General features: G+C 38.2%; 1 pseudogene; it reads left to right on the forward strand.

The window, feature by feature from the left end:
- The first annotated feature begins 190 nt into the window (after window positions 1-190).
- On the forward strand, window positions 191-27940 carry LOC109677922 (cytochrome P450 3A9-like; annotated as a pseudogene).

Raw genomic sequence — 27940 nt, forward strand, 5'->3', positions numbered from 1 at the left:
AAAATGTGAACTCAAAGATTAGAGTATGTGTATCCAGGAGTCCTTGCCAAATGGAGAGGACATCTGACTCATACAACTGTGGGTGGCACACAGGTAGCTTTTCTGTTGGCTGTACATTCACCACCACCTCCTTTCACAACACATAAAGACAGGAGGATGGTCTCACAGAGTCACAGTTGGGTGTAGAAAGGAAGCTCAGCAGTTACAGCTCTGCAAAGAGCAAAGGCTACAGCTGAAAGCAAACCTCATAGGAGAGAATTGCTGCAGGAAAGTGAGCATGGACTTGATCCCAAACTTTTCCATTGGAACCTGGGTCCTCCTGGCTACCACCCTGGTGCTCCTCTATCTGTAAGTAGCTTTATAAGCGCCTCACCTCTGTCAGCTTGGACTTGGAGTAAGAATTAATATGCTCTAACTATTATTTATTTGGAAGACCAAAAAGAGAATGAACAGGAAATTGCTTAAGAATTTCATGCTATAAAAATCTAAGGACTTACTATCCACCTTATCCCATGAAGGAGTTAGTAAGCATTCACTTCCCATAAAACATCCAATTTCTGGGTCTAGGAGAATTTAGGGAGCTCATTTGGCTTTGGGAACTTATCTCTGATTGAGTTGATGTTTGAACTTTGATTCATAAACCAAGGTTCAGGAGAGGCAAATTGCAAACAACTAGTCATTGTGTATAGTACGGTACACCCTCAGCAAGTTTTCAGGATTGTGGAGGGTGAGAGGGGTCTTCATGAGTTTTTGTGTGATTGTCTCTGTGTTCTGTTCTGCTGCAAGCCTGTGTAGAGGGATTGCATCCTGTGGACACAGGTGGACTCTGCTACTGCTCTCTCACCTTCAGCATCATTTACACAATGCACCTAGTGCACCCAGACTTTATGGTAGTTTCACATCCCAACAAGAAACCATTGTTGCTCTTCCCCAGAGTTCCCCTCCTTCCTAAAACTCAATTCCTCCACCCTATAATGTGCAGAACTATTCAACTTTAAGTCATTACTCTTAAGAGCAAGGAATTCTGGCAGAAGTTTGGAATTTTTATTCTTTTTCTCATCTTTTCCCTTCCATTCTAAACATCAATATAGAGATTGGTTTCTTCCCTGATATGAAATCTACTGACAGCTTCCAAAGGCAGGGGCCTCAAAGAAACTTGAATTTTAAATATTTTAGCCCCTAAGCTCCACAACAGAGGCATGAATCAAAACCATGTAAAAATGGCATGGTGGCTCACACCTGTAATCTCAGCTACTTTAGATGCAGAATCAGGATGATCAAAGTTCAAGGGCAACCTGTACAAAAACTTAGTGGAACTCTATCTTAACAAACAAGTTGGACGTTGTTGTTCATGCCTTTAATCCCGGACACATGGGAGGCATAGGTAGGAGGATCATGGTCTGAGGAAGCCCAAGAAAAAAGCACAAGACCCTATTTGAAAACAAAACCTAAAAGATAAAAGGGAGGAAGTATGTGTCAACAAGAGGTAGATCACTAGCCTAGCAAGAACAAGGGCTTGACTTGAAACCCCAGTTTCAAGTAAAAAAAAAATTGTCAGATTCCCGGTACTGTGAGCAGGTGGAGGGGGGAGTTTTGTTTTTACTGTGGAATCAATATGCTCTTCCCATGTCAAACTTAACTTCTATCTGAAGTTCACAATGATGTGAAAATAGTAAATACACTCTTGGGTTAATGTTTACATCTGATAATATTTTGGAATTAATTGAAATGGCTTGTTTTCATTCTATTCAATCCTAGAATTTCTTTGAGATACACCCAACATCATCCTTCTGAATAGTGGAAATAGGGCTGCTGGTTTCAGTATTTCAAACAGACATGACTAGAATGAGCTCATCTTAGAGTGATGACTGAACGTGGGTTTGAAGTTATGTGTGCACTTGTATGACATGGGTTGCATATAAATGCATCCATATATATGCAGGGGGAAAGGGAGGGGGCAGAGGAAGGGGGGAGAAATGACCCAAACACTGTATGCACATATGAATAAACGAAATTTAAAAAATACACCTGCTAGTTGGGTTACTTTAATTGGTCTGTTTTTGATATACCTGTCCAGCAGATCATCTTAATTTCTCAATGTAGGTGAGTAAGGAAGAGGGTAGGCCAGTGATAAAACAAAGTACTCCAAGGTGGAAATTAGGACAAAATATTCTTCTCCCTTCAGGGAAGAACTGCTAGAGATACTTATGGTATGGGAAACTGTTGCAGGTCACTGGGAGAAGATGTGTTGGCCTCAAATCACCTTCCTAAGGTGACACATTTCCTAAATGAAATGACCTGGAAAAATTCTAGCCTTAATCTCACAGGCACACTCAAACTCAAGTTTGGGAACATTTACCAACTATTCACTCTAGAATTGGGAGCCTGAAGACTTCAGCTACTTTTAGCTAATGTTTGTGAATTTTGGGTTCTCTCAGTGAATGTGGGAGAGGAGTGGAGGAAGAAAATTAATCATAAATACTGCAGTGTTTGCTTTATTTATTGACTGCACTTTATCCACCTGCCTTAGCCATCCTAGTTCCTGTGTTAGTGACTGGCAGCCTCCATTTGTATGTTGGGAAGGAAAGAGAGGAGAACAGAGGGAGGGAGAGACAAGAGAAAAAAGGTACTGATGATCTCTATGACTTGGTTTTCTCATATGTATAGATATGGGACCCATTCACATGGACTTTTTAAGAAGTTGGGAATCCCTGGCCCCAAACCTCTGCCTTTCCTGGGGACTATTCTTGGCTACCGCAAGGTGAGTGTCTTATTTTGCTTTGTAGGGTTGTAAAGATTAGCTTAGTTACCTCAGTAAAAATGCTGTTCTTTGGGAGGAAGTTCTGAGGTTTCAAACTTTCAGAGACTTCTTGGCCCTCATCCAGACAGAGCATAACCAGGTTTGCTGCAGGGCTCTGTTTCCAATGCCAGAAGCATCAGGCTTCATCGCCTGATGAACTCAGGTCTCTACCATGTCAGCACTCGTGTTGGTAACTTGATGGTCAGACTTTGTGAGCTTCTAAGAGGATTTTTTCCCACTAGAGAAGATTCCAGGAAGTTCTAGTCATGGCACAGCTCTGGATCTATTTATCTGCACAGTTAAAACATCACCACTGAAACTTAACACCAAGATGATGTCTTTTTTTGAGTTTTAGAAGTGAATTCTCAGAATGAGTATTTAATTTGTGGGGGACTATGTGTAGAAGTGGCATTTCCTCATCTTTCCACATTGAGCTAGAAGCACTGAAAGGCAAGTCCCCATTGTCTCCACTCACTCTCTCACTTTGTCACTTAATTACATGCCTGAGACTCACATTACTAAAAGAGGACACTGATGACCTTAATGCCCTAATTCCAACAGAGTTCCTGAGACCTCATTAAATAAATGACCTCTCAGATTTAGGTTCATTGCAAGCCAATAGAAGAAATAATTCAGAGCGTTCCAGGATTTCAGAGAAAGCAGAAGCAGAAGCAAAAACACCTTAGAAAGATAAGGAGTTAATAAAAACTGCATGGTACTGGTACAAAAACAGACATGAAGACCAGTGGAACAGAATAGAGGACCCGGATATGAATCCACACAGCTACACCTGCCTTATTTTTGACAAAGGCAAAAAAATACAATGGAGAAAAGACAGTCTCTTTAACAATTGTTGTTAGGAAAAGTGGTTAGTCATCTGCAAAAAACTGAAACTAGATTCATGTTTATCACCCTGTACTAGTATCAACTCAAAATGGATCAAGGACCTTAATATCAGACCTGAAACTCTAAAGTTGGTACAGGAAACACTTTAGAAATAATAGGCATAGGCAAGGACTTCCTCAATAGAACCCCAGCAGCTCAGCAACTAAGAGAAAGTATAGACAAATGGGACTTCAAAAATTAAAACCTTCTGCACAACAAAAGAAATGGACTCTAAATTGAAGAGACCACCCACAGAGTGGGAGAAAATATTTGCCAGCTATACATCAGACAAAGGACTGATAACCGGAGTATCTAAACTAAATTCTCCTAAAATCAATGAACCATTAAAGAAATGGGCAACTGAACTGAACAGAACTTTCTCAAAAGAAGAAATTCAAATGGCCAAAAAAACACATGAAAAAATGCTTACCATCTCTAGCCATAAAGGAAATGTAAATCAAAACCACACTAAAATTCCACTTCACCCCTATAGAATAGCTATCACCAAGAACACCACCAACAACAGGTGTTCGCAAGGGTGTGGGGAAAAAGGAATCCTTGTACACTGCTGGTGGGAATGCAAACTAGTTCAACCACTCTGGAAAAATATTTGGAGACTTCTTAAAAATCTAAACATAGATCTGCCATATGATCCAGCAACCCCGAAGGATTGCAACATATGTTATTCCAAAGGCACTTTCACACCCATGTTTACTGGAGTGCTATTCACAATAGCCAAGTTATGGAAACAACCTAGATGCCCCACTACTGATGAATGGATTATGAAAATGTGGTATTTGTACACAATGAAATTTTACTCAGCCATGAAGAAGAATGAAATCTTATCATTCGCAAGTAAATGGATGGAACTGGAGAAATCACTCTGAGCGAGGTTAGCCAGGCTCAGAAGACCAAAAATCATATGTTCTCCCTCATATGTGGACTTCAGATTTAGGGCAAATGCAGCAATGTGGTTGGACTTTAGTCACATGATAAGGTGAGAGCACACATGGGAGGTATGGGAATAGGTATGAAACCCAAAAAAACATGATAGTATTTGATGTCCTCAATGCAGAGGAACTAATGCAGAAACTTTAAAGGGACAGAGGTCAATAGAAGAAGGGGATCAGGAACTTGCAAAAAGGTCAGTTCCAAAAGAATCAACTTAGAATGTAACACATTTGTACATGGAAGCAATGCTAGGAATCTCCCTGTATAGCTATCCTTATCTCAACTAGCAAAAATGCTTTGTCTTTCCTATTATTGTTTATACTCTCTCTTCAACAAAATTAGAGATAGGGCAGAAAGTTTCTGCCTGGAAGCGAGGTGGTGGAGGGCTGAGGGAGGAATGGGGGGTAGGGGAGCAGAAATGGCACAAACATTGTATGCACATATGAATAAATGGAAAAAAGAAAGATAAGGAGTCAGTTATTTTTCATAGATCAGGGTAAGGAGTTGTGTACTGCAATACTGGAAAAAAACTCAAGAGTGATTGCAAATTCCTTTGTCAAGTATCTCCTGAATTGTGTCTTCTTTCCCCTTCTGAACTCTCTGAGTTGGAAGTCACTTCTGCTAGCGAGGAACAGTAATCTTGATCTCACAGGATTCCAGTCATTTGAGGCCCAATTAGAAATGGGATCGGTACCGTTAGAATAATAATGGGATGTCATGTGGTTTCTCTTCCCAGGGTTTTGCAGATTTTGATGTAGAGTGTTATAAGAAATATGGAAAAATGTGGGGGTGAGTATTCTGGAAACTCCCATTGGGTAAACTTGTTAGGATGAGAGAACCAACTGCATTGGAACAATATCAGCCCAGAACCAATTCAGATTCAGCTGCCATGTATTATGAAGTTTCTGGAGTCTTTTCCTTACAAGGATCCCATATGTCACCAAGTGTCGAGGTCCACAGTCAAGAATTAGGCTAAGACTGATGCATCTTATGACTCTTCCATGAGTATTGATACCGGGGAGACTACGAGTCCAATTTTTTGTCCAGAATCTGACTATTCTCCCTTCTCCATCTTACCTTCCACTTTAATTACATAAAATGCATCATTTGATACCTTTTTATTGTGTGCTTGGCTTTATATTTTTCTTACATTGGTTTCTTTTTTATTTCAAGTCCAAGCAACTGCATTAAAATTTTCTATTTAACAAGCCAGCCGCCAGTGGCTTGTGCTTATAATCCTAGCTATTTGGGAAGCTGATATCAGGAGAATTACAATTTCAGGCCAGCCTGAGCAAAAAAGTTTGTGAGACCCCATCTCAACAGAGGAAAAAAACAGATATTATATTGCATGTGAAGAGGATCACAGTCCAAGTTGATCTGGGCAAAAAGTGAGCCCCTATCTCCACAGAAGCAGAACAAAAAGGTCTGGAGGCATGGCCCAAGCAGGAAAGTGTCCGCAAGCAACCACAAAGCCTTGTGTTTAAACCTCAGTACTACAAAAAATATATTTAGCATGCAATTCTGAAAGAAAGTCTGGGAGACATAGTAAGCAGAACTGAAAAATCATTAATGCTGAGCTTTTTGTATTTTCTCTGCATGTGTGCAGTTCTTCTTTCATTTAATTTTTGCTTTTCAGCCAAGAATTTTGAATGGAATTATATGCAGGATTTCTTTCTCTGCTTCATTCCACTGCCCTTTAAGAACTTATATAGGATATAGCTGCACAGCTGTGCTCCCTGTGGACTTGATGCAGTTTATAATCTTGAATGGTGGCTCAGATCATTAAAGCAGCTTTTCCCATTCAGAGCTACGGGAGGTTTGGTGAGACCATTGGAAGAGGATAGTCATTTTCCACTAATAGCTAGTGGAAGGAGGCTTTGCCTTTTCTTATCTCATCCTCAGTTCTCACAAACCAATCCTCAGAATCCAGAGGCCCAACCACAGGGTCTGCTGAGTTGGGAAGTGAGATCAGGAGAATTATGATTCCAGGCCAGCCTGAGCAAAAAAGTTTGCGAGACCCCATCTTAATAGAGGAAAAAGCTAGACATTGCATTGCATGCCTGTCACCCCAGCTGTGGCAAGAAGTGAAGAGAATCATAATCCAGACTGATCAAGGGAGAAGCCTTGTATTTAAACCCCAGTACCACAAGAAAAAAGATGTATTTAGCATTCACTTCTGAAAGAAAGTCTAGGAAACATAGTAAGCAGAATTGAAAATCATTAATGCTAAGCTTTTTGTACTTTCTCTGAATGTGTGCAGCTTTTCTTTCATTTAATTTTTGTTTTTCAGCCAAGAATATTCGATGGAATTATATGCAGGATTTCTTTCTCTGCTTCGTTCTACTGCCCTTTAAGAACTTATATAGGATATAGCTGCACAGCTGTGTTCCCTGTGGACTCCATGCAATTTATAATCTTGAATGGTGGCTCAGATCATTGAAGCAGCTCTTCCCGTTCAGAGCTGCGGGAGGTTTGGTGAGACCATTGGAAGAGGATAGTCATTTTCCACAAAGAGAAGTGGGAGGAGGCTTTGCCACCTCTTGTCTCTTTCTCTTCTTTCACAAACCAATCCTCAGAATCCACAGGCCCAGCCACAGGGTCTGCGAGTTGACATGACTCATGAAGACCTTGTGATTTAGTGACAGAGTCACAGGGAGAGCCTTACATCTCCTAACTCAACTGCTCTTGCAACAGTTAGCACTTCTGAGCACTTGAACAAGTACTTGTCTTCAGTTTTTAACTGACCTAATATTCTTCTTGATAGTCCAATATTTTGAACATGCAAAGAACCATGGCTAATGCCATAGGCATGCACCACAGAAGTTCCAATGGTATCTTGTCATAACCCGTATGAAGAGCTACTTTGTGTCTTTTCCCTACTTAATTACCTTCATTTTGTCAACACTCCAATGGCTTCTGTGCTCAGAATCTCTACTTGAACTCAGAGCTCATCTTGCAATGTATTGTGGAACTTAGGGTGTGGATGATGTAACACCAAGAACAAAATCTGAATTTCTGAGTGTGGTTTCAGTTCCTTTAGGTTTTTTAATCAACTCTGTTTTTCCAACACAGGTTGTATGATGGTCGACAGCCTGTGCTAGCTATCACAGATACAGATATGATCAAAACGGTGTTTGTGAAAGAATGTTATTCTGTCTTCACAAACCGGCGGGTAGGCATCCTTTTAAAAATATTTAAATATTTATTTACTCAATTTCTATTACAAAATAATTTGAGGTTCGTAGGAAATTTCCCAAAATTGTACAGGCAGGTTTCACGTACCTTTTATTCTGCTTCACCCGATGATAATATCTTGTATAACTATAGAAACAGTATGTTCCTCTTACTCTAGCAATAGGAAATTGATACAATACACAGACATTCTTCCCTGTTCATCGATTTTCTGTGCCCTCATTTATGTATTGTGTGTATCTGTGTGCATATGTTTGTATGTGTGTGTATGTGTGTATGTGAGTATGTGTGTACATGTCCATGTGTGTATGTGTGTGCATGTGTGTGTGTATGTGTGTATATGTATACGTGTATGTGCATGAGTGTGTATGTGTATATGTGTGTGTGTGTAGCTCTCTGCAAATTTACCATGTGCACACATGTCTGCTATAACCAGTACAGTCATGATATTGAAGTGGTCGTTCACCATAAAGCTCCCCCTTGCTAGTCTTTTGGAGTCACCAGATGTAGCTTGTCTTTTTCTCACAATGGGAGTCTTTTTATCAGAGAAAGTCTTCTGTTTGGAGGTGGGCAATCCACCTATATTTAGATTGTGCTTTTGGCAATAAGTCTGAAAATTTGTCCCTTACATCTCTTGTACTGTTGTTTATTTTTCTTAAAATTTTTACAGTTTAAGCGCTTTACATTTAAGTCTATGATCTATTTGGTGTTAAATGTTGTTTGATATATGAAGTTCAGATCAAGGGTTTTCTTTTCTTTCATCATTTTTTTTAACTCTGACTCTCCAGTTCTTTCAGGTATTCCTGTCAAATATCACTTGGGGGCAGGGGAGTAAAGGAAGATAATGGACGGATGAATTCAACTGTGATATCTTTGACATGTTGTAAGAACTTTCATAAATGCCACAGTGCATCCCCAACACAACAAAAAAATCAGGTGGGGAAAATATTCTGATATTGAATGATACCAGATTATAACAGATTCAGTCCATTCATCCAATGACTTAATGAATATGTTGAGAAAAAGAGGAAGAAAGGAAGTGAGGGAGGGAGGGAGAGAAGGAGGGAGAGAGGGAAGAAGGAAGGAAGGAAAAATGGAAGGAAGGAAGGAAGAAAGTAAAGAAAGAAAGAAGGAAGGAAGGAAAAAGATGGTATGTGACTCACACCTGTAACCCCAGTTACTCTGGAAGCAGAAAATCAATTGGCTCATAATTCGAGGCCAGCCCAGGCAAAACCCCATCTGAACAAACAAGCCAAGTGTGGTGATTCGTGTCTGGATTTCCAGCTATGCTGAAAGCATAAGTAGTGTGCTTACACAGTTCAAGGATAGTCCAAGGCCAGACCAGAAAAAATACATGAGACCCTACCTGAAAAATAACTGAAGCAAAAAGGTCCAGGGACATGGCACAAAATCTAGAGTTCAAACCCAAGGAGCACCAAAACAAGAAAGGAAAAGATAGGAAGAATAGAATTGGTTGGGGCCTTGTGGTCAGATAGGTTTCTCATGTCCATTTGATCACTGTCACTTTCCCTGCTGCAAAACCACACAGTCTTGGCTACTGCAGGGACAGAGTGAATCATGTCATATAGAGTGCTTCCTTCCTCCCAGTTCATTTATTTTGCAATGAATCATTCCATCTTTTCATACTGATTCAGAATAAGTTTTTGGTACCTGGCCTATATTGTTATAAAAATTGAATTCAACTCATTGATGCCTGAAGAAAAACAGTGTCCTCATCGTGTTCAGTCTTGTGATCCATGAACACTGTGTGCCTCTCTACTCCTTTGGTTTTCTTTGGATTTCCTTCATCAACATTTTTTAGTTTTCAGTGCATGGATCCTGTACATGTTTTTATTAGAGTCATACTTCAACCATTTAATTTTCTTTGTAACCATTGTGAAAGTGATTGTGTGTCTGTGGTGCTTTTTACATATTCCTTATTTACCTTGTAAATGTGCCTGATTATCCTGTGTTGACCTTGCATCCTACAAACTTGCTGAACTCATAATACCAGAGGGGTTTTTTGTATGCACCATCAGAATCTCTAACTTGACAATATTTTACCTAAAATAGGAAATTGTTTTTCTCTTTAAAACTGCATGCTTCTCATTTTCATTTTTTTCTTGTCTTGTTGCAGTAGCTAAGATTTCCAGTAGAATGTTGATAAAAGTGGACATTTGTTTTTCAGAGATGCCAACTTTTATCTTCTACAGTCTAGCCTAATTTTAGCTGGTAAGTTTTTGTATTTTTCTATACAATCTATACCTTTACTTTAGAAAAAGAAAGGATTACAAATGTTAATTGTACATATGAGTGGGGTTCTGGGTGATATTTCAGCACATGCATACATCATACTAATCAAATTCAGCCTTCCTCTATTTGGCCTTCCATTCTATCCATCTCCATCTGTAGAAATCACTGTTCTGCATTCAGGATATATTTTATTTGTCTTTCTGTGTCTGACTCAGGAGACATCGTCAAATTTTGCCTATCATTAGAATGAAAGCACTCAATATTTCACCCAAAAGTGTGTTCCTAGCTGAAGACTGGTTTTGCAAAGAACCTCTTCATCAAATTGAGTAAATTTCCTGTCTTCCTAGTCTCCTGGGTTTTTATTATGAATGAGGATTGCAAGTATCGTTTTTATGCAAATTTATTTTTAGATAATAGATACAAGTTTCAAGGAGGTGGTGCTGGGTCTGCCTGAAAATAAAACCATCTTTCCTTTTCCATCTTTCCTTGGAGGAAAAAATTAGGAGAAAAGAGATAATAAGGAGTTACATTGATACCTCAGAATAACAGTTATAATTATAATCCTTTTAGAATTATTATCTTTTGAAATCACCATATGAAGGCATCCCTGTATCAAGATGCTTACTCAATAGATATATGAAAAGACAGAACTGGTATAAGGGAACATACAGTGAGACAAGGTCACCTACTATGTCATCAATCCTTTTTTATTTGTCACAGTCCTCATGGTTGTGTTAGCTCTTCCTTCTGTTGATGTCCCTGGAGCAACAGGTTCTCAACCAAATGGGACATTTCTTTCCAAAAGGAGGTTTGAACCTAAAATTCTAAACCCACATGAGGTGGCTGAGTGCTTCTTCCACCCTTACAGGGGGCTAATCATTTGGGATAAGTATTTATTTAGTGTTTTACATAAGACCAGATACTCTCTAGGCAGTCAGTAAATATTTCTTTAAATAAGTGGTTTAACAACTTTTTAAAACCATTGAGATCTCAAAACTTCTGGAAGGCAAATTCAAATTTTTTTTGGACTCTAGCCACTTGGTCCAGTGGGATTTATGAAAAAAGCTGTCTCTGTAGCTGAGGATGAGGAATGGAAGAGAATACGAACATTGCTGTCTCCAACTTTCACCAGTGGGAAACTCAAGGAGGTAATAAGATAAAAGGAATTTTAATTGGGAACTGAAAGAATGGATCTAGGAACAGTTAGAAATGAAGAATATAGCCATTTTCTAAGTCCTCTGAATTTGAACATCCTAAAAGTGATAGTATGTCCTTAGATCCCAGAAGAGATATTCTAAGATTCATCATAAATAAGATTTACTCCTTCATCTTTGGGAAAGCCATGGCCTTTGGGATTTCAGCATCCTCATATAATTACACATATTATTTTGTTTTGTGCTCAGATGTTACCCATCATTACCCAATATGCAGATGTGCTGGTGAAAAATTTGAGGATGAAAGCAGAGAAAGACAATACTGTCACCATGAAAGAGTGAGTATCAGTGCAGCCTCTGGTGTTTTGAGCTCTGTCAGGAGATCCTCCAGCTGCCCATCAGGGAGCTGAAATTCCCACTGTTGAATTCTCCAGGGATCAGACAAAAGCAGGTGTGTGGTGTCACAGCTGCAGTGGTGCAGACAGGAGGGGAAGCTCCCAGGAGAAAGCAGAGAAGCTGGGATGAAAGGATCTTCTTCCTGGTTTCTAAGAGTCATGATTAATTCATCTGCCTAACTGCCATTTTTGATATTCTGTATGGCAAAACAGTTTAGAAAGAAGAAACATGATCTCACCAAAGCTGTGAGTGTACAAGATAGGAAATATTGGAGGACTTGGCACCAAGCATGTGTGGGGATGGCGTGTGGACCATGTGGAACTTTAGAACAATTTAAATCTATAATGGGTTTATTGAGACTACCAGTGAAAAACTAAATCTTCCAACCATTTCTCCTTGAGACTATGGGTAGGGAAATCATATCATTTATTGTGTAAACTAGAATGTTTTCAATTTCCATGAAACATTGGTGTAAACTGCTATTGCCCTGGGCACACATATGGAGGACATAGGGTCACTTAGCTATGGGGTCCACCCAAGTCCATTTTGAATAGATTTTTATGTTCTTACAAGGAATATTATTAGTTTTTACAGTCTACAGAAATTATTCTGCTGTCATAGCAACCTCACCCCTCTCGGGTTGGGGAACAGCAGGTTTACCAGGATCCTGAGCAGGGCGTATGGGGAAAGAGTGATATTCCTGGATACTCAACACAGGTGGTTGCTCCTCTGTAATGAGCTAAGGAGGAACCAGCTCTGGGCACACACTCTGTGCTTAGGCTATACCTAGATAAAGGTCCTCTTTTTTGTGTTCCCTAGATAGTTAGAGTCACTTATTTGACCTTTGTCCTGTCAAGCACAGTGATGGCACACCTGCTATCACCCACCCTCCATTTGCACTGCTGTAGTTTGTCTGGTTATGAGTCTCTGTCTCTCTAAGTTCCTTGAGCTTAGAGAGGAGTCTAACTCACCTTAGTGTCCCTGCCGCCCATGACAAGAACAGCTGCATCATTGGTACCAGGGGGGCATGTGATAGGAGCATATATTTGTCAGATGATCCTTCAAGTATTTCTAACACTGTTGTCACTCTGTCTGTCTTGCCCTGGCGTGTGAATGACCCCACTCTTCTCACTGCCTGTGTTGCAGAAGAATTGGGAGGAAATGCAGGTGTTAATTCTCCATGTCTCTCTCTACTCAGCATCTTTGGGGCCTACAGCATGGATGTGATCACTGGCACCTCATTTGGAGTAAATGTAGATTCTCTGAACAACCCACAGGACCCCTTTGTGGAAAAAATCAAGCAATTCTTAAAATTTGATTTCTTTGACCCAATGCTCTTCTCAGTAGGTATGTGGACTACCATTTCATTTTCTCTTTCCCTTGTATAATAACAGTCCACTGTGATACAATTCACGTACATATAAGTAACCCACTTAACGTATAAAACTCAATGTTTTTACTACATTCAAAGATATATGTAGCCATCACCACTGTCAATAGTAGAATTTTAAGTCAAGTCAGAAACCCTGTACCTTTTAAGTAGCTCTTCCTCTACCTCCCTCATGCCTAAGTCATCCCTTCATACTTTCTGACTGTATAGATTTGCCTATTATGGATTATATATATGAAATGGTACATTCCCTAGCCTTTGTGTCTGTCTCCTTTATTATTATGTTTTTAAGGTTCATCAGTTGAACTTTAAAAGCATGGATCATTACCTCATTTCTTTTGATAGATGAATAATATTCCATTCTATAGATGAGGCACGTTTTGTTTAGCCATTCATCAGTTTGGGGCATTTTGGATTGTTTCTATCCTTTTTCCACTGTATTACTATGGCTATTCTTATACAAGTTTGTGTTTGAAAACCTGTTCTCGGTTATTTTGGGGTATCTACTCAGAAGTGGAAGTGCTAAACTATTTCTTGTAATGGCCACACTATTTTCAATTCTCACCAATAATGGATGCAGATTGCAATTTCTCCACATCTCAACTTCTCATTTGTTTTTTCCATCCTTTTGATTACAGACATCCTAATTAGCATGGAGGAGTCACACATTGTGATTCTTATTTGACTATCCCTAGTGATAATGATGGTGAATGCCATTGGCTGGTTTCTTTTTCTATTATTGTGCAAAATACTGTGCCTCTTCATGATGATTTGATAGTATTTACAGCACAATTCAATTGTATTCACTCTCCCTCATTCTCTTATACCCTGTCCTCCTTCTCTTGGTCCCCATTCCACAAATAGTTCACTTCTATGTTTTATCTCTTTTATATGTTTTTAATCTAGCTTATGCATGAGAGAAAACATGTTATTTTTCTGAGCCTTGCTTATTTCATTTAACATGATGATCTCCAGTGTAAATAATTAGTTTTGTTCATCTCAGTGGCTGAATAATCCTCCATTTGATCGTATACCACAATTTCTTTATCCATTCCTCCACTGATGGACACTAATTTCATCAGTTGGCTATTTGGAATAATGCTCCAATAAACATGGGTGTGCAGGTTATCTCTATCCTGTAATACTTCAGATGTATTTCTAGAAGTGGTATCATCAGGACATATGGTAGTTCTGTTTTTGGCTTTTTGAAGAACCTCCATATTGCTTTCACCCAGAGCTGCACTGATTGGCATTCCATCCAACAGTGTGCAAGGGTTCCTTTTTCTCCACATCTTGCCAGCATTCATTGTTCATTTCCTTGATGATGGCCATTCTGACCCTCTGGGGTGAGGGGAGATGGAATCTCAATGCAGCTTTGATTTGCATTTCCTTTACAATTAAGGATTTTGGATGTTTTTTCATGTCATTTGTACTTCTTTTGCAGCCTGTCCCATTTATTTGCCTATTGATTAATTGCATCATTTGTTCTTTGGTGTTAGGATTTTGGTGCCTTTATATTTTCTGGATATTAATCATTTATCAGATGAGTAGCTGGAAAAGACTTTTGACCACCTGTGTGGGCTGTCACTTAATTCTGGTAATTGTTTCTTTGTTGTGCAGAAGCTTTACAATTTAATTCAATTCCATTTGTCAATTTTTTCTCATTATTTCCTGAGCTATTGGAGTCTCACTCAGAAAGTCATTGCCTGTGCTGACATCTCAAAGTGTCCTCCTTTGTTCTCCTAGATTAGCTTCAAAGTCTCAAGTTGAACTTTAAGGTCTGATCCATTTTGGATTGAATTTGTACATGGTAATATGTAAGGATCTAGTTTCAGTCTTCTGCATGTGGATATCGAGTTTTCCCAGCACCATTTATAAAACGGGGTAATCTTTTCTCCAACATGAATTTGAGCACCTTTGTTGAGAACCAAGTGGCTGTAGCTGTGTGAACTGATCTCTGGATACTCTGTTCTGTGCCATTGGTGTTTGTTTTTGTGGCAGTGCTATGATATTTTTGTTATCTGACTCTGTAGTATAATTTGAAATCAGTTATTATGATACCTCCAGCACTGCTTTTTCTTTTTTCAGGATTACCTCAGTTCTGTGAAGTCATTGTACTTTCTTATAAATTTTAGGATTTTTTTCTAATTCTGTGAAGAATGTCATTGAAATTTTTATGGGGATTTCATTGAAATTTTTATGGGGATTTCATTGAATATTTAATTGCTTCAGATAATGCAGCCATTTTTCACAATATTAATTCACTGATGCATGAATCTGGGAAGTCTTTCCAATCTTCTAGCATCTTTAATTTCTTTGGTTTTCTTTGTTGAATTCTTTCCCTTATCTTAGGTATTTTTTAGACTGCTGTGATTGAGGATGTTTTCCCTGACTTCTTTCTCAGCATGCTTGTTATTGACATTTACAGAACTGCTGATTTTGGCATGCTAATTTTAGATCTTTCTACTTAGCTTCAAGTGCTTATCAGATCTAGGATGTTTTTGATAGATTCCTCAACACCCCATATTGTCTACAAATAGGTGTAACTTGATTTCTTTATTCCTTGGTAGCTTCCTTCATACTTATTTCTCTTGCATATTTCTTTGGATAAGAATTCAAGCACTATATTGAATAAGGATGAAAGAGTGGACATCTTTGTCTCATTCATGATTTTAAAGAGGATCCTTTAATTTTTTTCCCATTTACTCTAACCTTGCCTATGTGTTTGTAATCTACAGCCTTTTTTAAGTTTAACTATGTTCCTTATATTCCTAGTTTCTTTGGGGCTTTTATCATGAAGGGATGTTAGATTTTTGTCAAAGACTTTTTCTACATCTACTGAGATAATCATGTAATTTTTGTTCTTGATTCTGTTTATGTGCTGTATTACATTTATTGATTTGAATTATAGTTGAACCATCATTTCTTCCCTGGAAGGAAACCTACTTGATAGTGATGAATGATCTTTTTAATGTGGTGTTGAATTCTGTTTGCAAGTGTTTTATTGGGGATTTTTCCACCTATGTTCATCAAAGATATTGATCTATAGTTTTCTCTTTTTGTTGTGTCCTTACTTGGTTTTGGTACCATGGTAACACTGGCTTTGTAGAATGTGATGAGTAGTGTTCTTTCCTTCTTATTTTATAGGATAGTTTGAGGAGCATTAATGTTAAAAATTCAGCAGAATTCAGCAGTGAATCCATTCAGTCCTGGGCTTTTCTTTGTTGGGAGACTTCTTTATTGCTTTAAACTTATTGGTTGTTATAGACAGTTAGATGGTTCCGTTTTGCAGGTTGTATGTGTCTAGACATTTATCCATTTCTTGTAGATTTACCAATTTATTGGAACATAATTTTTCAAAGTATTCCCTAATGATCCTCTGCATTTCATCGGTAACTGTTGTAATATCTCTCCTCCCTTTTCATCTCTACTTTTGTTAATTTGGATCTTCTCCCTCTATTTTGGTTAGTTTGACTAAAGGATTTGCAAACATTTTATGTATTTTTGAAGAACCAACACTTTGCTTCAGTGATTCTCTGTGTCTATTCCATTCCTCATCATTATCATTTATTTCTGTCTATTAATTTGGGGTTTGTCTTGTGCTTTTTTTCAAATAGCTTGAAGTGCATCAGTAGGTCGCTTATTTGAAATATCTAATTTTTAATGTGTACACACAGCTGTAAAGTTCCTTCTTATAGTTGCTTTAGCTGTGTTCTAAAGGTTCTGGTAAGTCCTGTTTTCATTTTTCACTAGATTTTAGAATTTTAAAAAATTTCCTTACTGATTTCTTTGATGATATAATGATCATTCGATAGTATATTGGTCCTTCTCCATGGATTTGTATAGTTTCTCCTGGTATTTATTTCTAATTTTATTGCACATAATCTGATATGTTATATGATATATGTATTTATTTTTACATGTCAGTTTTTTGAAATTTATTTGCAATTGCTTATTACTATTTAAATATTTAACTTGATGCTTTCGAATGACCTATATATAGAGACTTTTCCTTTTTTTATTGTTGTACTGAGTGGAGGTACATTGTGGCATCCGCAAAAGTTCTTACAATATATCAAATATATCATACTTCAATTCACCTCCTCCACCATTCTCCTTTATACCTTCCTCCTCCTATTCCTGAAATAGATTCATCAGGTCTCATTTTAACATTTTCATACATGTGTACACAGTGTCATGGCCTAAAATGAGTTCTATTTTAAAGAAAGTTCCATAAGCTGCTGAGGAAAAAATGTATATTGTGCAGCTATTGGATGGAATTTTCTGTAGAGATCTGTTAAGTCCACTTGATCTATGGTGCAGCTTAACTCTGAAGTTTCTTTGTTGATTTCTCTTAGCCTGAATGATTAATCTATTGATGACAGTGGGGTTGGAGCCACATACTATTATTGTGTCCTGTGACATATCCCTTTATGTCCAATAACAGTCCTTTCATAAAATAGGTGCAGCAAACTCAGTGAATACATGTTTCCAATCATTATATCTTCTTAATGACTGATCCTTTTGATAGTGACCGCCTTTATCTCTTCCAACTAGTTTTGGCTTAGATTCTTCTTTGCTATGAGTATAGGAACTCCTGCTTGCCTTGAAATTCCATTTGCTTAGTATATCAGCTACACTTCCTTTTCTCTATCTCACAAGCTGTTTATATTGTGTTCTCAGTTTTACCTTTCAAAACAATTTCCTTTTTTGTTTTGCTTTGTTTTGGGCAGTACTGGGGCTTGAACTCAGGGACTTACACTCACTAAACAGGTGCTCTACCACTTGAGCCACTTTACCAGCTCAAGACCATTTCCAATTGTGATTTATGATTCTTCTTTGATCCAGTTAGTTATTTAGGAGTGGAGTAATTAGTTTGCACATATTTGTGAGTCTCTCAATATCTAACTATTGTTTTCTGGCTTCTCTCCATTGTGATTTGTTAAAACAAGCTATGTTTTTTCTCCTCTACAACTCTTGTTTCAATAGCATGATGAATTTCAGTCCCAGACTAAAGCCTGGTTGATCCAAAGAGGCTTTATCACAGTCTGCAAAATAAAAATAAGTCAGGGAATTTAATCATTTTTCTACTGCAACAATGCAGAAATGGTCAATGACCTCACTTCTACAGTGGTGGCCCTGGGTGTGTCATGCCTTTGCTCTGCCAGTGGCCTGGAGCCCAAAGATCACAGAGGGAATGGCTCCTGTTAGAGAAAATCTGATGACTTTTACTGTTCTGAGTGTTTGAATAAATGTAATTGTTCCAGGTAAATATTGCATTTTCACCATGGTTTCCTTTCTTCTTTTTTTCCCCTACAGTAATGTTTCCATTCCTTATACCAGTTTATGAGACATTAAATATTTCCATGTTTCCAAAACATGTTATAAATTTTTTTAAATCTTCTGTAGAAAGAATGAAAAAAGATCGCCTCCAGGATAAAACAAAGGTAATCTGGTGATGTGGTTCCATGAGGATGTTCACTGGTTAATAATTTATTGGGAAGTATACATACTATTTCTGTTCTTCTCTGTTTTGTTAATGGAGAGACCTAGGTTGAGAGCAGGAGTGTTCAGATTCTAGTGGAGAATGAAGAATGTAATGGTGGGGAATAAGAATATACAATGTGCCAGAGAGAAAGAGTTTAAAATGTCATGGCATAAATATTTTGAGATAAGTACTTTACCACATCCCACAAAAAAAGAACCCTTGCACACGATTGGTGGAATATCAATTGGGGGAGACATTAAGGAAAATGCTTTGGATATTCCTTAAAAAATTTAATTTTTTTGCAGTGTAGGGGCTCAGACCTAGGGTCTCACACATGGTAAGCACGGATTCTACCACTGAACAATAACCCTAGTAAAAAATTTAAATAGCACCACATGATCCATCCATCTTCCTAGTGGGTATATACTCAAATAAAATGAGATTGGTATAGTTAAGAGACATCTGAATTCCCATGTTCATTGCAGCACCATTTAAAACATTTTTATTGACATAGTAAATGTTCACATTATTGGGGTTTGGTGTGATGTTTCAATATATCATTGCAGCACTAATTATAATTGCCACAAAATGGCAAAAATGTTAAGTGTCCACCAACTACTGGAATATGGTGCTATATAGAATAGGAATATTATTCAGCCCTTAAGAGGAATAAAATCCTGTGTTTTGTGGTGTTCAACATGATTGGGACAGGCAATCATTATGTTAAGTGAAACATGCCTTTCATAGAAAGTCAAGAGCTGTATGATCTCATTCATATGTGGAATCTAAAAATATGACCCTCATAGAAGTGGAGATGTAATGGTGGTTGCCAGAGGCTGGGAAAGGAGATAGGGAAAGGTTTCTCAGTGCATACCAAGCTATAGTTAGATAGGAGTTGAGGGTTTTCCTACCTCTAGTCATTGTACAGTGGCTATAGATAACAATGATGTACTGTACATTCCCCAAAGCTAGAGGAATGGATTTTGAAAATTTTCAGCTCCTCATGACCTGGGGTGGTTGTAGGGCTTCTCTGGACACTCAGAACAAGGATGCCTTCAGGTAAGGAGGCAATACCAGTTTCCCCCAGGTGTCATTGAAAAGCCTTCAAGATCCCAGGGTGGTGGAATATTTCAAGATGCTTGCTGCCAACTTGCTGATTCTCTCTGGAAATGGGTGGAGTTTAATCTATGAGGTTATTGTGTATTAAGAATGAAGGTAGGAGAAAGAGGGAAGTCTACAATTTCTTCCTGAGCAAGCAGGTGTGACAGGAGAAGGTGGTCACTAACTGGCCAGGAGTCTGTGTTCAGAGCCAGAGAAACTCAGGTTCAGGGACAGCAAAGATGAAAAGCTTCTGAACATAGCCTGATTTCTCTCAGGAAACAGACTGCTTTCCAAAGTCTATAAATGGATTGTTTTGTTCCCTGAAGAATCAGGCAATACCAGGTAGACTTTTGGACTTAAAGGGGCCATATGCTCAGAAGGCAGGTGAAGTTTAACACTGACCTATTTCTGACTTCACGAGTGACTTTCTGTCTGAAATTTCTCTTTATTCTTCCAGCACTGAGTGGATCTCCTTCAGTTGATGATTGATTCCCAGAATTTGAAAGAAACAGAGTCTCATAGAGGTAACCCAGGATGCTTCACAGACTACAGATGGGGAAGCTCAGAGGGTGGGGCTTATTCTGGAAACTGAAGTCAATTTCCAGGTAGAAAAGCATTTTTGCAAAACTTCAGAAAGATATACACTCTAATGTTATATATTGCATCCAAAGGGTCTTTCTTTCTCTCTCTCTCTTCCTCTCTCATCTCTCTCTCTCTCCTCTGTCTTTCAGTCTCTCTCTGTCATCAATTTAAAGCTACCTGACAAAATTAATGAATATATATTCATTATAGAGAAGGGCAATGGGTTGATTCCAGCTTGGTGGTGCAAATACATCTACACATACATCTAGTTGCACATCTATCACTCTGCCATGTGTCTCTCTGTTTATCAACCATATAGTTCACTACATCTTTCTGCACTACAGGAAATAATCTATGGATTCACAATTCAATACAGTAACCAGTAGCTACATGTGGTTATTGAGCACTTGATGTCTGTTTAGTGCCACTGCAATACTGGACCTTCAGTTATATTGAATTTTAATTAATTTAAATGTAAATATCCATATGTGAAATGTAGCTACCACAGTGAATGGTCGAGCTATAAATGCAGAAGTTATAGTAAATTTCAGTTCAACTTCATGGGGCTCAAAATCATTGAGAAAGTAGTTTGATTGTTGAATCCCCCCACAACCACATTACTGAAGTCATCATCAGTCAATCTGAACTCTGTAGAACTTTTAAACACTCACTTATTTTTAAATTTCCATTTCATGTTTGGGGTAGGTGCCATGATTATTTCAGGGCTCTGCAGACTAAACATCCTAATGCAGTTCCTGATCAATAGGCCAGTACCCCAGGTCTTCTAATACCTGATGCCTTCAAAGGTATAATCCCTGTTTCCCAAGCTAGTTTGTGCACACTGATCATCACGATTGATGAAATTTCACATATTGATTTAGTGATAGGTTTAGTGTGGGTTTGAACTTGTGCCTTTCTACTAATCTCCAAGAAGTTCCCGAGGATGCTGGGCCAGAACCATACTTTGAGTACCAAGGTTCTTTCTCCTCAGTATTTTTACCTCAGTTCCTCCAAACATGTTTAGATAAGAGATCCTTTAATTTCCCATACACCAAAGCCTTAGTGTTGCAAACTCTTTCAAAGTGTTTCAAGCTATAGTTTAGCTGGAATAATTTAAAATTTCCTGAGGGAGAATGCTCCTTTTTACTTATACATTTCACTTATACAAATTAATTATTCAGATATCTAAGGAGTATATCAATAACACTGTATATGTTAGAAACGTTGTCTTTTAACATTAACTAGCTGTGACTTGGTGAGGGTGGCAGAAAGAGGACAAGATGGACAGGTGTAGGGTAGCCTTTTGAAACCATTATTTGGATTTTTTTTAACCTAAACTGTGATGTTCGGTATTGACTGTCTTTATCTAAAATGTGTGTTCTCTTCTATTAGCTCTATCTGACCTGGAGATTGTAGCCCAATCAATTATCTTTATCTCTGCTGACTATGAGACCACCAGCAGTGCTCTTTCTTTTGTTACATATTTTTTGGCTACTCACCCTGATATCCAGAAGAAATTGCAGGAGGAGATTGATGTGGTTTTTCCTGATAAGGTTAGGGAATGACATCATACCTGGATAGGGAGGGAAAAGTTGAAGCATTAATAAGAATGACAGTTCATAATTTCCAATGAGAATTTTTCCAAAGAGTTGTTAAGCATTGATTATTTCACCAACTCTTCAGGAAGAGTCTGAAGAGAGAAGTGAAGGGGAAACATAAGTATAGGATGCTTCTCACAGAAATAGAAATTCTTTATAAAGAATGCTGACCCAACTGTATCCATCGTCTGTCACCAACATAAAACAAGTAAGAAATAGCCAGAAAATCCCAGTGACATGGAAGTATAAGCACATATGACTCAAGTGTCTAGAGAGTTAGTTGTGTTGACATTGTGAGGTGTGCTCTGGTCTGGCTGTGGGCTGAGCAAGGGTGACCTTGGCTGGGCTATGCGGGTGACTCAGCTGTGCCCCACACATCCTCACACTCAAGTCATAGAGGAAGAGGTGAAGCAGCCAAGAGAGGAGCCTGGATGTCTGATTCCAACGCCAAACTCTTAACCTCTACATTATGGTCTCTCTAATATAACACCAAGTGACAGGCACTTCTTCATTCACCCAAACTGAGATTCTGTGGGGTGAAGCTACCTGGACTCTGGCACTGGCATGACTGGTCTGGTTATGAGATGAACACAAAGCATTTTCTGCAGAACTTACAGTCAGCCCTGAAGCAACAACCAGGAGAATGGTCCTAAAACCAAGGGTGGGGCTGATTGTGTGGGTTCCTATCCTGTGTAGAAACTGTATTAGAGCTAAAATTGTGTGTCATGACAGCATCCTTCTTTTGTCATATTTGGTGTAGGAGAGACTAGTTTCTACTCAAATTATGTATAGAGTTTTTTATTGTATTATATTATATCATTATATTATATACTCAAAAGAGTAGCTTTGCAGGCTATTTCACCTCAATGAAACAAGATTTCTCTCTTTCCTATGTACTAAGCCCTTATGAAATGGCTGTTGAAAGGTGACACTGACTTTGGTATACTTTGTTTAGCATAATCATCACAATCTATAGTCACATCTCCTCAAGTGAGAAAGCAAAAGCAGTACATATTAATGCTGAAGATTTCAGGCCCTGGGATGGGGATTGTTCCTAAAGATCTCTCAAATTTGTGACTCCTTTGTACTTCCTGATTGCCATTAAGAAGGTCAACAGACATGGTAGTTAAAACACTTTCTCAATGTTCACATGCTTTACCAACGTGATTTATTCCATAGTTCAAAGTTACTCCCCAACTTTATGAAAATATCTTCCTTTCTTTCCAGGCACCTGCCACCTATGATGCCCTGGTACAGATGGAGTATCTAGACATGGTGGTGAATGAAACGCTCCGATTATACCCAATTGCTGGCCGACTTGAGAGGCTCTGTAAGACAGATGTTGAAATAAATGGAGTGTTCATTCCCAAAGGGACTGTGGTGATGGTACCAAGCTACGCTCTTCACCGAGATCCAAAGTTGTGGCAAGAGCCTGAGGAGTTCTGCCCTGAAAGGTATAGGGTCTATGGGAAAGGGAACCTACCCTAACTAGGAAAGGGAACCTACCCTAGCCAGGAAAGGGAACCTACCCTACCCAGGCTGGTTCAAGTGTATTTTTATCTTTTAGTGTAGAAGACATAGGTGTGATTGTTCAATTAGTTATGCAAATGTACTTTTATTTTTAGGAAGATTTTATATTAAAAACACAATACTTTTTTCAAAATTATACAAATTGACTAGAAATAAGGATTTTCATCCTAAGTTTCAGACCCAAAAATAATCATGAGGTAATAATGTGATGAATATCCTCAAGAACATATTTTTGTGCATGTAAATCTTTAAAATAGAATTGTACCTGGTTGGTACAATTGGGAGAGTGCCTGTCTAGCAAGTGTGAGGCCCTCAGTTCAAACCCCAATAGTACAAAAAAATACAACATCAAAATATAACTGTACCAAATTCTGATTGATTTCAAACAGCTGCTTATTTTTTGTAACAGCAAGGTATAAACTTTTCAGTATCTCATATTAAGATCTGCAGTCATCCATCTATAACTGTAGGCTTACATCTGTAATTTCAACCAACAGTAGATCAAATTATTTTGAAAAACATGCAGCAATATTGAGAATGTGCAGATCTTTTTGGTCATTCCTCACTAAATAGCACAATGTAAGTATTTGTACAGTATTTACATTATACTGAGTGTTCTGAACAATCTAGAAATAATTTAAAGTGTGCTCAAGGATGAGCTTTTGTCCTTTCTAAATCTTCTTGTATTTCTTATAAGGGATTTGAGTATCCATGGATTTTATTTTGGTTAGATCATGGAACTAATCCTCCAACAGACACAGTGCAAACACATGTGCAAATTTTTAGGATGACTGTATACATCTGCCCTAATTTCTTCAACGCTATCTTATTTTAGGTGTTTAGGCTTCTTACTCCTTTCAGTTTTTAATGTGCTCTTCCTTTTAGCTCTCTAAATTTATCACCAGCATTAAGAAATGCTTTCCTCTTGTGTTTGGTTAAATATTCCATCCTGGGTCCTCCAGGAGGGTGGTTGTGAAATGCAGGCTGAAGAACTGAGGAGGCCTCTTCTCTGATGGTTAGGCAGCCTCACTGAGGACAGAGGCAAGCTCAGGTCCTCCTGGTCCTGTCTCTGCTGCTGTCCTGGGCCAGCTCCTTCACACTCAGTTTACTTCCTGACTCTTCCACAGCTAACTCATCTGCTTTCTAGACAGCTAAGAAATTCTTCCTTCCTTGAAGATGTATTGAGTAGACTCTTCTAGAAACTTGTAGGGCCTTAGGCACACTTTTGGTCTAGAAATAGTTTAGTTTTCTCATTATTATGTTGGTAAGCAAAGTAGAGAATGAAGTTTTACAACAAGATGCCTCTGATCTACTCTTTTATTGGCTTCTTACTAAGCATTTCCTGAGGGCAGGGACGTTGTCTGGTTGGTCATGGTGTCTCTAGTGGTACCACAGAGTCTACACATAGTGACTTATTGAAGGAAGAATAAATTAAGGTTGATAGAATCCTCAATTTTCTAGGCAAGAGGACTTCAATGTTTCTTCCTAGATCAACTCTTCTACCTTCTGTATGCTCACAAATGTAAAATCAGAGCCCACTCACTGTCTTTCTTAGATTCATTCAATTATGAAGCATACAGTAAGTGTTCACCGTGTATCAGGGACTAGTCCAGGCTGTGATCACTCAAAATGTTACCAGATATCTCTCATAGAGAATGCTTGACAAATACACAATTACAACCTACAGAAACAAATCTACAGGATAGCTTTAATGCTGCTCCATGTGCCCACCTCCTTCCTCAACAACCATCCACCAATATCATCCACACTCCACCACAACCATCCACTGACTCTCATGTTTGTGTGAAACACATCAACTGTGTGTATTTCACAAGGTTCTCCACAATACAAAAAAGCTTTTCAAATACATAACCACAATGCCATTCTCACTTTCCCCATGTCATTGTTTTTTCCTTAAACACTCAGTAGGAGGGGAGATAGGAAATAGTAATAGAGGGAGTGAATATGATCAAAGTACATGATGAGAATTATGGAGAAGGTCATGACAAAACTCCATACTGCAGGCAATTCAAATTTGTGTAATATTTGGGTCTAGCCTCCTAAGATTTATACCCTAAGGAAACAGCTGTAGAAGGAAATTAATGATGATATTACAGCAGAGTAACATTATACGACATTGTAAATTATCTCACTTAAACTATTCAAGGATGTAAGAATGGGATAAAGAAGAATAAGGAGAAGAAGAGGGAGATGAAAGGAGGAGATGGGAGAAGGAAGATGGAGGGATGGATAGAGAGAGAGAAAAAAGAAAAGAAATGAAAGAGAGGGAAAGATGGAGTGGAAAGAAGGGAAAATAAAACTTCCAATGGTAGGAGGCATATTTCCTTCTGCCTCAATGATTCGATGATGAACAGAAGGGTGAGTTAAGGTAGGAACATATTTTCCTTCCATTGGTCTCATTTCCTATGTTTCAAGGTACGAACACATCTCCACTACAAATGGAGTTTTAGTGTTTACTAAAGATAAATTTCGTTTAAATAGCACTCATCACCTCTAACAAAACTTAAAGCTCCTCTAGGATCAGGGGAATGGAAAGGATCTGTAGCTTACAATTCTTGTGGCAAAACCACAGCTGCATTTCAAAGACCAACCCAGAAATTCATGCTGTCTACTACTGGTTAAGGATGTCTGCAGGGAACCCCAAATATGTAATTCCTCTGGTTTTCCTATTTCACCAACATGTTCTCATCCACTGCTGCTGCCCAGGCTCAGTAAGAAGAACAAGGACAGCATTGATCCGTACATATTCATGCCTTTTGGAAACAGACCCAGGAACTGCATTGGAATGAGGTTTGCTCTCATGAACATGAAGTCGCTCTCGTCAGAGTCCTACAGAACTTCACCTTCAAACCTTGCAAGGAAACACAGGTCAGTATAATTTCTGAACAAATACTATTTTATGGAAGTTCTTTCTAACAGAGGAGTCTACTTACAGAAAAGTATGTGCTCATTCATCTTTTAATACTTTATCCTACAGGCCAAAGAATCTTTCTTTGTCCTGTTTATTAGATTTTAAGTTCATTTGATTTTGGAGTCACATCTTTTGCTTTAAAAGGACCAAAAATAGAAAGATCATCCATAGTTATGCAAATAAGCATGACACGATTGTGTTCAGTGTCTTTGAACTTGAGCAAAGTTTAAGTTCAGCTTAGTGTCAACTGGAGTTAGGATATTCTGTGGGCAGTTGTGATAGACAGGCATTGTGTCGTTATGAAGATTGAGTGTTGCTCTCCTCTACAAGAACTTAAAGAAATACCTGAATACAGTGATTTATTTCCAGGACTCACACATTTTAATGTCTGTAGACTTTCTGCCTAGGAGAAAGGGCAGATAGAAATTATTTCCACCTTATTTGTGGCTGCAGGGCAGCTGTGTAGTTCTCCTGTAAATGTACTGTCAGGGTATTTCATTCTGAGATAATAAAGGACTCTGGAACACCAGCGATGAGACAGACACCTTGTCAAGCTCCAGGTGTTTTCTAGGCTGGAGAGTCTCAACCTCATGATAGATTCCTTGTCCTTCCCTATACTTTCTCTGTATTAAGGTCAGAAGATTACTCAATCAGAGGATTCACCACCACTAAAAGAATGACTCTAAATATGAAGTAAGAGTTTAATGAAAGTCTTAGAAATTCCCTATTTCCACTGTTCTTTGCTGTTAAAAGATGTTAGCAAAGAAAAGAAATAAACCATGAGTCACATGCTGGTGACTCACACCCGTAATCCTAGCTACTCAGGAAGCAGAGATCAGGATGATCAAGGTTCCAAGCCAGCCTGGGCAAATAGTTCACAAGACCCTATCTCAAAAAATATTTAACATGAAAAAGGATGGTGGAATGGCTCAAGGTATAAGGGCTTGAGTTCAAACACCAGAACCAGAAAAAAGAGAAATAAACCAAAATTCTTCCTTAAATTCTCTTTAATCATTAAACTGAATTGGTTTACTTGGAAGAGATGACAGGATTCTTTAAAGGTTGAGCCCTGCCCATATAACTAAAATATAAAGTATTCATTCAAAGTTATCTTGCAAAACTCAACAAATCGAATCATGGAAGGAATGAATTCAAGCATGATATACTCGATAAATTGTAAGAACTTTTGTAAATGCCAAAATGTACCCCCACCCAGCATAACAATTAAAAAAAATCCAACACATACAAAATTAACTTTTTATGGCTTTTCAGAAATAGGTTGTCTTAATCTCTAAGAGTCCGATTTAAATTTTTTAACTCATCCTTGTACTTTAAATTATATCAATAAACATTCTGACAAAATTTTTTTCACAGAGTAAGTGCTCATAAAATATATTTTTCTGATGAATTAATGAAAGCTGTCACTACCCAGTCTTGGCAGAGCTTAACAAATGAGTAGAAGGAATTCAAGATAAGTGATGTTAAAAGTAGTTTTCATGTGCTTATAAAACATTACTGTCATTGTATCTTTTCTTCATTGTTCCTGTGATTGTTGGCACTTTATTGCTTGTCATTGTGTTTATCTGTTGCAGATCCCTATGAAATTAAGCCAGAAAGGACTTCTTCAAGCAGAAAAACCCATTGTTCTAAAGGCTGTGCCAAGAGATGTGATCATAAGTGGAGCCTGA

This window comes from Castor canadensis, chromosome 6, assembly GCF_047511655.1.
Source record: "Castor canadensis chromosome 6, mCasCan1.hap1v2, whole genome shotgun sequence".
Lineage (NCBI taxonomy): Eukaryota > Metazoa > Chordata > Mammalia > Rodentia > Castoridae > Castor > Castor canadensis.